Raw genomic sequence first — 10,437 nt, 5'->3', positions numbered from 1 at the left:
GATAAATTGTGGCACATCCATACAACAGAAGACTACTCAGCAATAAAAAGGAATGAACTACTGACATATGCTGAAACACGGACAAATCTCAAATGCATTATGCCAAGTGCAAGAAGCCAGACTCAAAAGCTACAAACTGTATGATTCATTTCTGTGAAATTTTTTCTGAAAGATAAAACTAGGGTGACGGAACCACATCAGTGGTTGTCAGGGTCTAAGAGGTGGGAGTAGGAGATTGACTAAAATTAGGAAGGAAGAACGGTGTGGGAGTGATAGACATGTTCTACATCTTGATTGTGATGGTGGTTCACAAATGCCTACATTTGTCAAAGCTCATCAAATTGTGCACATGATATTGGTGAATTTTATGTTATATAAATGATACCTCAATAAAGCTCACAAAAGTAAAGGAAGGAAAATCTGACCAACTGTTTTCTGCCCTTTCTGAAGTCCTCCTGTTCTTGCTTGTACATTGTATGCTATATGGGCATCCTTGTTTGAAGTGTGGTTTTCCCCTAATTGTTCACTGATATGGTTTGGCTCTGTGTCCCCACCCAAATCTCATCTCAAACTGTAACCCCCACAACCTCCACATGTCGAGGGAGGAACTTGGTGAGAGGTGATTGGATCATGAGGGTCCTTGTGACAATGAGTGAGTTCTCACGAGATCTTATGGTTTTATAAGGCAGTTTTCCCTGCTCTTGCTCACTGTCTCTCCTGCTGCCTTGTGAAGAAGGTGCCTGCCTCCCTTTTGGCCATGATTATAAGTTTTCTAAGGCCTTTCCAGCCATGCAGAACTGTGAGTCAATTAAACCTCCTTTGTTTATCAATTACCCAATCTTGGGTAGTATCTTCAAGTTATAAATTACCCAATCTTGGGTAGCCCATCTTCAGTGTGAAAATGGACTAATAGATTCATCTTTCTAGCTAAAATGCAAATTCTCTGAATGGAAGGAGTTATTGCAAACAGACTTAAGCCAATCTGAGTATATACAATTTTGGTTCTGTTTGGTGGAAACAGTAGTCACTGAAGAAGCTGTTGGAGGTGGGTGAGGTTAGAGGTGGGTGAGGTTTATCTGCTTCCCACACCCTCCGTGTCCCATGACATTGATGGGAAATCTCAAATCAAATTCTGCCACATATATGAACATTCACTAAAAAAGAACTTATTAACTAGTAAATGAAAGACAGTTTATAAAGCCTGTTCTTTAAGGGCCGTGAAACCCAAGCTCTCTACCCTTTGAAGTGTTTTGGCCACTGTCTTATATGAAAAGTTTATCTGAGACAGATATGACAACATTCCAGAAACAAAACTCTGTTACCCTCATATGTGGCACTGGGCAACCAGACATCCTCCTAACCAGTGGCTGCATGTAGAACCAGTTAGGGATCAAGTCTCTGATGCCTTCTCTGAGGGTACAGGCCACAGGCCTTCCTAGATTTCTCTACCCTATTTATGTGAGTGGTTCTGAAGTATTTTATCCCCATCCACGCATCTCAAATATCTTCAATTTCACCCAGTTGAGAGCCCACATTCACTATGCAGGCTACTAGCTACTACTTGAATTAATAAAACCCCTTTCTGACACTCACTATGCTAAGCCAAGCATAAGGTACTGATCAAGATATGGATATCATTGGTGCTCACAGCAGCTGCCTGAACTTCCTAATTGGAATGGAGCTGGCTATGCCCTGGTTGTGTTCTTGGCAAGAGGTGCTGCCCTTGGAGCTTCTACCAAATAGCACAAACTCAATATCTTCAGTCTATGCTGAACTTTGTGAAGATAAATTTAGATATCTTACTGAGAACATAGCCTCTCTTAAACTCTTCCCAAAATGTTTGACTTCTAATAGATGCTTAGTATCTGTTAAGGAGTATAAGCCAACCACATTAAGAACAGAGGGGTTGGCCGGGCGCGGTGGCTCACGCCTGTAATCCCAGCACTTTGGGAGGCCGAGACGGGCGGATCACGAGGTCAGGAGATCGAGACCATCCTGGCTAACACGGTGAAACCCCGTCTCTACTAAAAATACAAAAAACTAGCCGGGCGTGGTGGCGGCGCCTGTAGTCCCAGCTACTCGGGAGGCTGAGGCAGGAGAATGGCGTAAACCCGGGGGGCGGAGCTTGCAGTGAGCTGAGATCCGGCCACTGCACTCCAGCCTGGGCGACAGAGTGAGACTCCGTCTCAAAAAAAAAAAAAAAAAAAAAAAAAAAGAACAGAGGGGTTTTAAGCAGAAAGAAAGGAGGTAAAGGAAGGATGGAGGGAGAAAGGAAAGAAGGGAAAGAAACAAGTGAGCATTGGCCTAAACTGCTTAAAATTGTTGCCTATGTGACTTTTAACCCCCAGACCTTCCTTGCCTCTGAAGTTGCAGATACTTGACCCCGGGCTCAGCTTCCGGCCCAGCGTTTTGGAAGGCTTTGGGGACTGGAGGTTTTTTTCAAACAGAACCAAATATAAGGAAATGATTCTGTCTGTGAAAAGGCTAAATCACTCTGTGTAAATAAAACTGGGGAATTTCTGGAGTGAAAAATAATTGCCAGAGGCTAATGAACAGCCTAAAATTAGTCCAATTAGACCACAGAAGCAAGGCTCCTCTAGGTCTCTGAGTCTGCCATTTTAAGGAGGCTCCACTCCTCCACCTCCCAATCACCTTCTGGATCCTTTCTTAAAGAAAACCAGTTCTGGGGTCCTGGAGTTGGAGCCCCTCAGGGTTGAGCTAAAAGGCAGGAAAAAGAAGGGATGGTGTGAATAGACAGAGAACCAAGCAGTCCCTGGACCCCGAAGACTACCCTGACACCTACCATTTCTGTCATTTCCAGTTTGTCTTTTTTTTTTTTTGAGATGGAGTCTCTCTCTGTCCCCCAGGCTGCAGTACAATGGTGAGATCTCAGTTCACTGCAACCTCCGCCTCCTGGGTTCATGTGATTCTCATGCCTCAGCCTCCCGAGTAGCTGGGATTACAGGGACCTGCCACGATGCCCGGCTAATTTTTATAGTTTTAGTAGAGATAGGGTTTCACCATGTTGGCCAGGCTGATCTCAAACTCCCAACCTCAGGTGATTGGCCCACCTCAGCCTCCCAAAGTGCTGGGAGTATAGGCGTGAGCCACTGTACCTGGCCAAGTTTGTCTTCTTATGACAAGACAAAAGCTTTGGGATTCAAATCCCAGCCCTGCCATGCTCTAGGCCTATAGTCCTGGGAAAATCACTTAGCATTTATGAACCCTAGGTTCCTCATTTGTGAAAAACAAAAACAAAACCAAACAAAAAAAACAAGCAAACAAACAAAACACAGTGCTTGCCTATAATGGCCATCCAGTATTTTTCCTTGCCCAATATCCACCCCCTTATTTGCTTTTTGATTTTTTGAGTGTTTTTTTTTTTTTAATGGAGTCTCACTCTGTCACCCAGGCTGGAGTGCAGTGGCATGATCTCAGCTCACTGCAACTTCCACCCCTCGGGTTCAAGCAATACTCCTACCTCAGCCTCTGGAGTAGCTAGGACTACAGGTGCCCGCTACCAAGCCTGGCTAATTTTTTTTGTATTGTTAGTAGAGACAGGGTTTCACCATATTGTTCAGGCTGGTCTTGAACTCCTGATCTCAGGTGATCTGCCCACCTTGCTCTCCCAAAGTGATGGGATTACAAGTGTGTGCCACCGTGCCTGGCCATCCTTTTACTTGTAATAGCACCCTGTTTATATTTGGTGGAACAGCTCCTCACCCACTCTTGGCCTATATGGCTCTGGTGATGCAAAATCAACACCATCCCCCAACCCATAGTTGAACAGGTTGTCACATGACCACGATCTGGCCAATCGGTATATTCTATCCTGGCCCCAGGGTGAAATGTTCAGTTATGAGTCAGGCACCCCACTGGGATCACTGAGACTCAGTCCTGAGACTTATTGGCACAAGCTTCTTTCTCTTCTAAACTCGAAGCTGAAAATGATGTGGACCCAGCGTTGCTGCGGTCACCACACACAGAGAGGCTGCCTGAGAATGAGGCTGAGATGAGAGAGAAGGGCACCAAATACTGACGGCACACTGGATAGCACCAGGCCTGAAGCAAGGTCTCCCCAGGGACTGGTCCATAATAGAAGGGAGTAAGTTCTACTTTTTACATAAACCAATTTGAGGTGGGTTTTTTATCATCTGAAAACCTTTCATTATGATTTCAGTGGACTCTGAAATCATAACGCCTGAGTTTAAATTGTGGCCCCATGCTTATTAACTGTTGGACTTTGAGTAGTTTACTTATTATCTCAATGACTCAGCTTCCTCATCTAATAAATGGATAATAATATCACCAACTTCATAAAGCTGTTGTGAGGATTAAATCAGTGAATATACATAAAGCACTTATAATAATGCCTGGCACATAGAAAATGTATATTGGTGTTAGCTGTTTTTTTTTTTTTTTTTTTGAGACCAAGTCTCGCTCTGTTGCCCAGTCTGGAGTGCAATGGCGCCATCTCGGCTCATTGCAATCTCCACCTCCCGGGTTCAAGTGCTTCTCCTGCCTCGGCCTCCCAAGTAGCTGGGATTACAGGCGCCCACCACCATGCCCAGGTAATTTTTGTATTTTTAGTAGAGATGAGGTTTCATCAGGTTGGCCAGGCCGGTCTTGAACTCCCAACCTCAGGTGATCCACCCGCCTCGGTCTCCCAAAGTGTTGGGATTATAGGCGTGAGCCACCACTCGCGGCCTGAAACAGGGTTTTAAGCAAGGAGGTGACATCTGACTTTTGTTTCTAAAGATCACTCCAGTTTTTGTGTTGGAAGTAGACTGTGGAGCAAGGGTAGAAATGGGAAGACAAGTCAGGAAGCCCTTGCAGTATCCATGAGAAAGATAATGCATCTCTCAGCATGTTGGCTTTATTCTCTCACACCATCTTTCTGCTGATGAAGGAACTATGTCTGCTGGTGGCTTCTAGGCTCACCATCTCATAGCTTATGACCAGAGGGCAACGGGCTTCTTCTGTTTAATTCAAATTTTGAAAATAAATAAGTAAAGTACAGTGGAGGGTATGTACCCACTCTACATTCCACTTGTCACCCTACCACAGATCTAGCACATACACAGCTGCCACTCGTTGAATGCATTTTGGAAAACAAATAAGTAGCACATAAACATGCAGACTTCTACCAGGTTGATAGTGTGAGATGGATTGTAGTGCATCGTTTACAGCCTCTTGCTCGTTCTACTTTATGACCAATGGCTACATGTGCAAATTTGACTAGATAAATCTCACAGGGGTGGCCAGTGACCATGAGAGAAGCATACAGTCATACCCAGAGAATTGGGTTCCTGGCCTCATTGCCATCATCTCCTTGTTGAGTTATTCTTTCCTAGACAATGAGAAGATATATATAGTTTCCATCTTAGGCAATGCATTTTGAATCATAACAGGCAATTTTATGATATCAATAAAAGGAAGAAGCTACTTTCAAATATTTTATCAATATTTTTATCCAAAAGAATAAGGGCAGAATCATCAAGTAAGGCATAGAAGAGGACAGGGAGGACATATTAAAAATAGGGAGTGTCGAAATCAGACCCTGAAAACCAGCAGCTCAATAACTGAACCTGTAGACATGTACTGTTTGGCCAGCAGAGTAGTGACCCACTTGTTGATTTTAATTTTTTAAGTTACTGGCTGATATGTACATATCAGGGTTTTTCCTAGGAACTCAGATCTCCAATTTCTAGTTAAAATGTTGTAGTGTACTCCAGATATCTGGCAGTGCTGAGCCACCTTTGCCCAGTTCCTGATCCCTGGAGCAAGATTCCCTGGAGAAGGAGCCTCTCATTGTATGGTACCTCCTTAGCCTCCATAAAAAAAAAATTAGAACTTGAACCTCTAATTTTTTTTTTTTTTTTTTTTTGAGACAAAGTCTGGCTCTGTCACCCAGGCTGGAGTGCAGTGGCATGATCTCGGCTCACTGCAAGCTCCGCCTCCTGGGTTCACACCATTCTCCTGCCTCAGCCTCTCGTTAGCTGGGATTACAGGCGCCCGCCACCACACCCGGCTAATTTTTTGTATTTTTAGTAGAAACGGGGTTTCACCATGTTCGCCAGGATGGTCTCGATCTCCTGACCTTGTGATCCGCCCGCCTCAGCCTCCCAAAGTGCTGGGATTACAGGCATGAGCCACCGCGCCCGGCCTGAACCTCTAATTTTTAAGTATATTTTCTGAGACACCATACAAAATCCAGAATAGTGTTCTAGAACTAACATGGTAAAAGAAATCTCAAACCATGGGAATGCAAAACTTATGAGTAAGAACAGACATTTTCAATTAGGTGCATTTATATCATAGAACAAGTATAAAACAGGCTAATGTGTTAATTTTGGCACATCTATCACGAGTGAGACCCTTAGTCATGCCAAATCACAGAGATAAATTTAGAGTCATTCAAATCCATTAGGATTATTAGCTCCTACATAAGAAAAGCAGTATTAATAAACTCCAGCCTCAGTGTAAACCAGTTCTATGGCCCATGTCTGTGTTTTTAAGCCATAACTACAAAATGTCTAGGGTTTGGGTAGATACATCAGAACCAGGAACTGGAGTTGACTCAAATTATGAACCAAAAATTCAAAGAGATTTCTGAAACCGAGTACTGAACTGAAATACAACATTACGTTTTTCTAAATTGTGGACTCATCCAAAAGGCTTTCCATGAAAACCAGTAAAATCCTACTGAACTACCATGAGCTAAAACAGAACCAGTTTTCTAAAATGGTTTAACCAGAACATCAGAATATTATCTGAACTAAACCAGTATTTTTTGTTTGAATATCTTCTGATAAATATCTTTAAAAGCTTACATATTTCTGTTTTGATTATTGTGCATATCAAAATTGTAGGAAACAACATTTCAATCAATAATTAACTCTTAAATTCCAGCAGATACTGCTACTTGCCTACTAAGTACCCATTCCATCCTCTTTCTTTAACAAAACCCAGATTTATTCAAGGAGACAATGTACCCAACTTCCTTTTCCTAACCTCCCTTGGAACCACATGTGGCCACTTACCTAAGTTTCAAACTATGAGTTTTAAGTGGAAGTCGAGTGGAACTTCCAGGAAAACCTTTTGCCATGGATGCATTCTACATTCTTCCATCTTGGAATTTAGTTGAGCTGTATGGCTATAGCTTCAGTATCATAAGATAAATTTAAGGATGGAAGCCATACACGAAGAATTGTAAAACAGAACCAGAGGAGATGAGAACATTGTTGTCACCCTAAAGGTCCAAATTTCTTTCACAGATAAATAAATCTTTATTGTATATGAGCTAATGTTTTGGGCATTTTCTGTTATATGTAGTCACACCATATCCTAACTGATAAAGATAGCACATGCTAATATTATAGAAAGCAACTCAATACATGTTTTTAATTCAACAAATATTCATTGAATACCTACTATGCACCAAGAATTGCATTAAGGATACTGACATATCTCTTGCTCTCATGGAACACAGAAGAAAGAAAATTTGGCTAGGCAACTAGATGCAGACTCAGCCCAACTATTAACTAATACAGTCTTTGTACTTGGAGAAGTCACTTGACTTTTCTAAGCCTTAGGTGCTTCTTGCATAACATCCTGGGGTTTGACCACATTTTTCTAAGGTCACTTCCAGCTCTCTCATTCCATGATTCAGTTGGTTTTCATAGAAAGTCTGCCATTTCCTTGCTACCCATAGAGACTCACCCACGCTCAGTCCCCAAAGGCCAGTGAATATCCACATCCCTGCATAATGGAGCAGGAAAATGCAAAAGAGAAACAGAGATGCAAATCCCGAGCTGTCATCGCATCCTTAGGTGGATTTTCATTTGGCCCTCGACATTCTTTTAAATTTGGATGAGTTGCCAAGATTTTTTTAAGAGGTGATTCTGGACTGGGTGCGGTGGCTCACACCTGTAATCCCAGAATTTTGGGATGCTGAGGAGGGTGAATCACAAGGTCAGGAGATCAAGACCATCCTGGCTAACATAGTGAAACCCTGTCTCTACTAAAAATACAAAAACTAGCTGGGTATGGTGGTGCGTGCCTGTAGTCCCAGCTACTCAGCAGGTTGAGGCAGGAGAATGGCTCGATCCAGGGAGTCGGAGGTTGCAGTGAGCCGAGATTATACCACTGTACTCTAGCTGGGTGACAGAGCAAGACTCCGTGAAAGAAAGAAAGAAAGAGAGAGAGAGAAAGAGAGAAAGAGAGAGAGAGAGAGAGAGAGAAAGGAAGGAAGGAAGGAAGGAAGGAAGGAAGGAAGGAAGGAAGGAAGGAAGGAAGGAAGGAAGGAAGGAAGGAAGGAAGGGGAAGGGAAAGGCGAAGGGAGGGAGGGAGGGAGGGAGGGAGGGAGGGAGGAAGGAAGGAAGGAAGGAAGGAAGGAAGGAAGGAAGGAAGGAAGGAAGGAAGGAAGGAAGGAAGGAAGGAAGGAAGGAAGGGGTAACTTTACGTAAAGTTATGGGTTTCCAGCTTCTCTGAAACTTTCCTAGAAGATCCAGCAGCACCAGGCCTTCTTTCTTCCATGGTCACAGGAGATGGGAGCAGAGTTGTCTAAACAAGTTGAGTTGTGTTCGTCCCCACCCCTTCCAGTTATCTTGCACCCATGTTTTCAATCATTTTCTCTCCCTAGAGAGCCCTTGTTGGTATATGAGTTTGAGGTCCTGTTTCAGCCAGCCATAACTGTCTAATTTCAGGGTCCCCTGTGTAGTGTCAGCACTGCTTTAATAACTCTGCTAGAGTATTTATTAGATTCCACAACCAGCAGTGAGAAAAGCCAAGAAACGACACAACTGACATCTAAGAACACCGAAAAGGCTCAGGAATAGTCAGTACCAGCTACTTCTGGAAGTGGAAGGTTAAGGTAGGGCTAGCAAAGGAATATTGGTTGAAAACTCAATTAAAAAGCAGTTCAAAGAGACTTCCACTTTGGCTAAGATGGAATAGCAGACCAAATTTACTCTTCTTCCACCAAATGCAACTTATAAAATAGACAAATATATGAAACAGTTGTTCTGAAGACATTGGGTATACGGCAATGAAGTATACCAATTCCTGAGAGACAGGAAATAAACAAAATGAGCTCTTTGAGTGCCCCGGCTTACTGGCTTGAGAAAGTTTCCACGTCCACCCAAGATTGGCAGAATATACATTTTTTTTTTAGTACACAAAAAAACATTTACCAAAATAGTCCAATTCTGGGCCATAAAATGAATTTCAATAATTTAAAAGGGTTCAAGTTATACAAAGTATGCTCTGTGACCAAAATGAAATCAATAGGAAAAATAGATCTCAATAACACTGTGTGCTCTCTCCCCTCCCGTCCTCTTTCCTTTATCTCTCTGCACCGCCACAATGGTGTGCATGAATGTTCAGGCTGATGCTCTCAAGAGCATCAACAATGCTGAAAAGAGAGGTCACGAACTCAGGTTCTTATTAGGCTGTGCTCCAAAGTCATCGTCCAGTTTTTCACTGTGATGATGAAGCATGGTTACATTGGCAAAACTGAAATCATTGATGATCAAAGAGCTGCCTCACAGGCAGGCTAAACAAGTGTGGCGTGATCAGCCCCAGATGTGATGTGCAAGTCAAAGATCCAGAAAAATGGCAGAGTAATCTTCTTCCATCCCACCAGTTTGGTTTCATTGTACTGACAGCCTCAGCTGGCATCATGGACCATGAAGAAGCAAGACAAAAACACACAAGAGGGAAAATTCTAGCATTCTTTTTCTAGAGATGTAATAGAGATTTACAAACAAAATGCCTCTTGGACAAAAAAATAAACAAACAAACAAATAAATAAAATCTCAAAAACACCCAAATGTTTGAAAACTAAATAACTCACTTCTTAACCCATGGGTCAAAGAAGAAATCAAAGATAAATTAGCATTGTGAACTGATGCAAAAGAAAACACAACATATCAAAATGGGTGGGGTGCAGGGAATGCAGAACTTAGAGGGAAATCCATAGCACTCAACTGTCTAAAGTAGGAGAAAAAGAGTGCTCAAATCAACAACCTCAGCTTCCTTTTTTTTTTTTTTTTGAGACGGAGTCTCGCTTTGTGGCCCAGGCTGGAGTGCAGTGGCCGGATCTCAGCTCACTGCAAGCTCCGCCTCCCGGGTTTACGCCATTCTCCTGCCTCAGCCTCCGGAGTAGCTAGGATTACAGGCGCCCGCCACCTCGCCCAGCTAGTTTTTTGTATTTTTTTATTAGAGACGGGGTTTCACCGTGTTCGCCAGGATGGTCTCGATCTCCTGACCTCGTGATCCGCCCGTCTCGGCCTCCCAAAGTGCTGGGATTACAGGCTTGAGCCACCGCGCCCGGCCCATAGCTACCTTCTTTCTTAAGAAACTACAGAAGAAGAGAAAGTGAAACTCGGAGTAAGCAGAAGAAAAAAATAATAATAATACCAAAATTTTAAAGAA

General features: G+C 42.9%; 2 pseudogenes; one reads left to right on the top strand and one right to left on the bottom strand.

Annotated features, from left to right (window-relative positions):
• Window positions 1–3,873: 3,873 nt before the first annotated feature.
• On the bottom strand, window positions 3,874–5,309 carry LOC139357706 (uncharacterized; annotated as a pseudogene).
• A 4,057-nt stretch (window positions 5,310–9,366) lies between these two features.
• On the top strand, window positions 9,367–9,745 carry LOC139357705 (small ribosomal subunit protein uS8-like; annotated as a pseudogene).
• Window positions 9,746–10,437: the final 692 nt, after the last annotated feature.

Source organism: Macaca nemestrina, chromosome 13, assembly GCF_043159975.1.
Source record: "Macaca nemestrina isolate mMacNem1 chromosome 13, mMacNem.hap1, whole genome shotgun sequence".
Lineage (NCBI taxonomy): Eukaryota > Metazoa > Chordata > Mammalia > Primates > Cercopithecidae > Macaca > Macaca nemestrina.
This window is presented reverse-complemented; position numbering and strand designations above follow the sequence as displayed.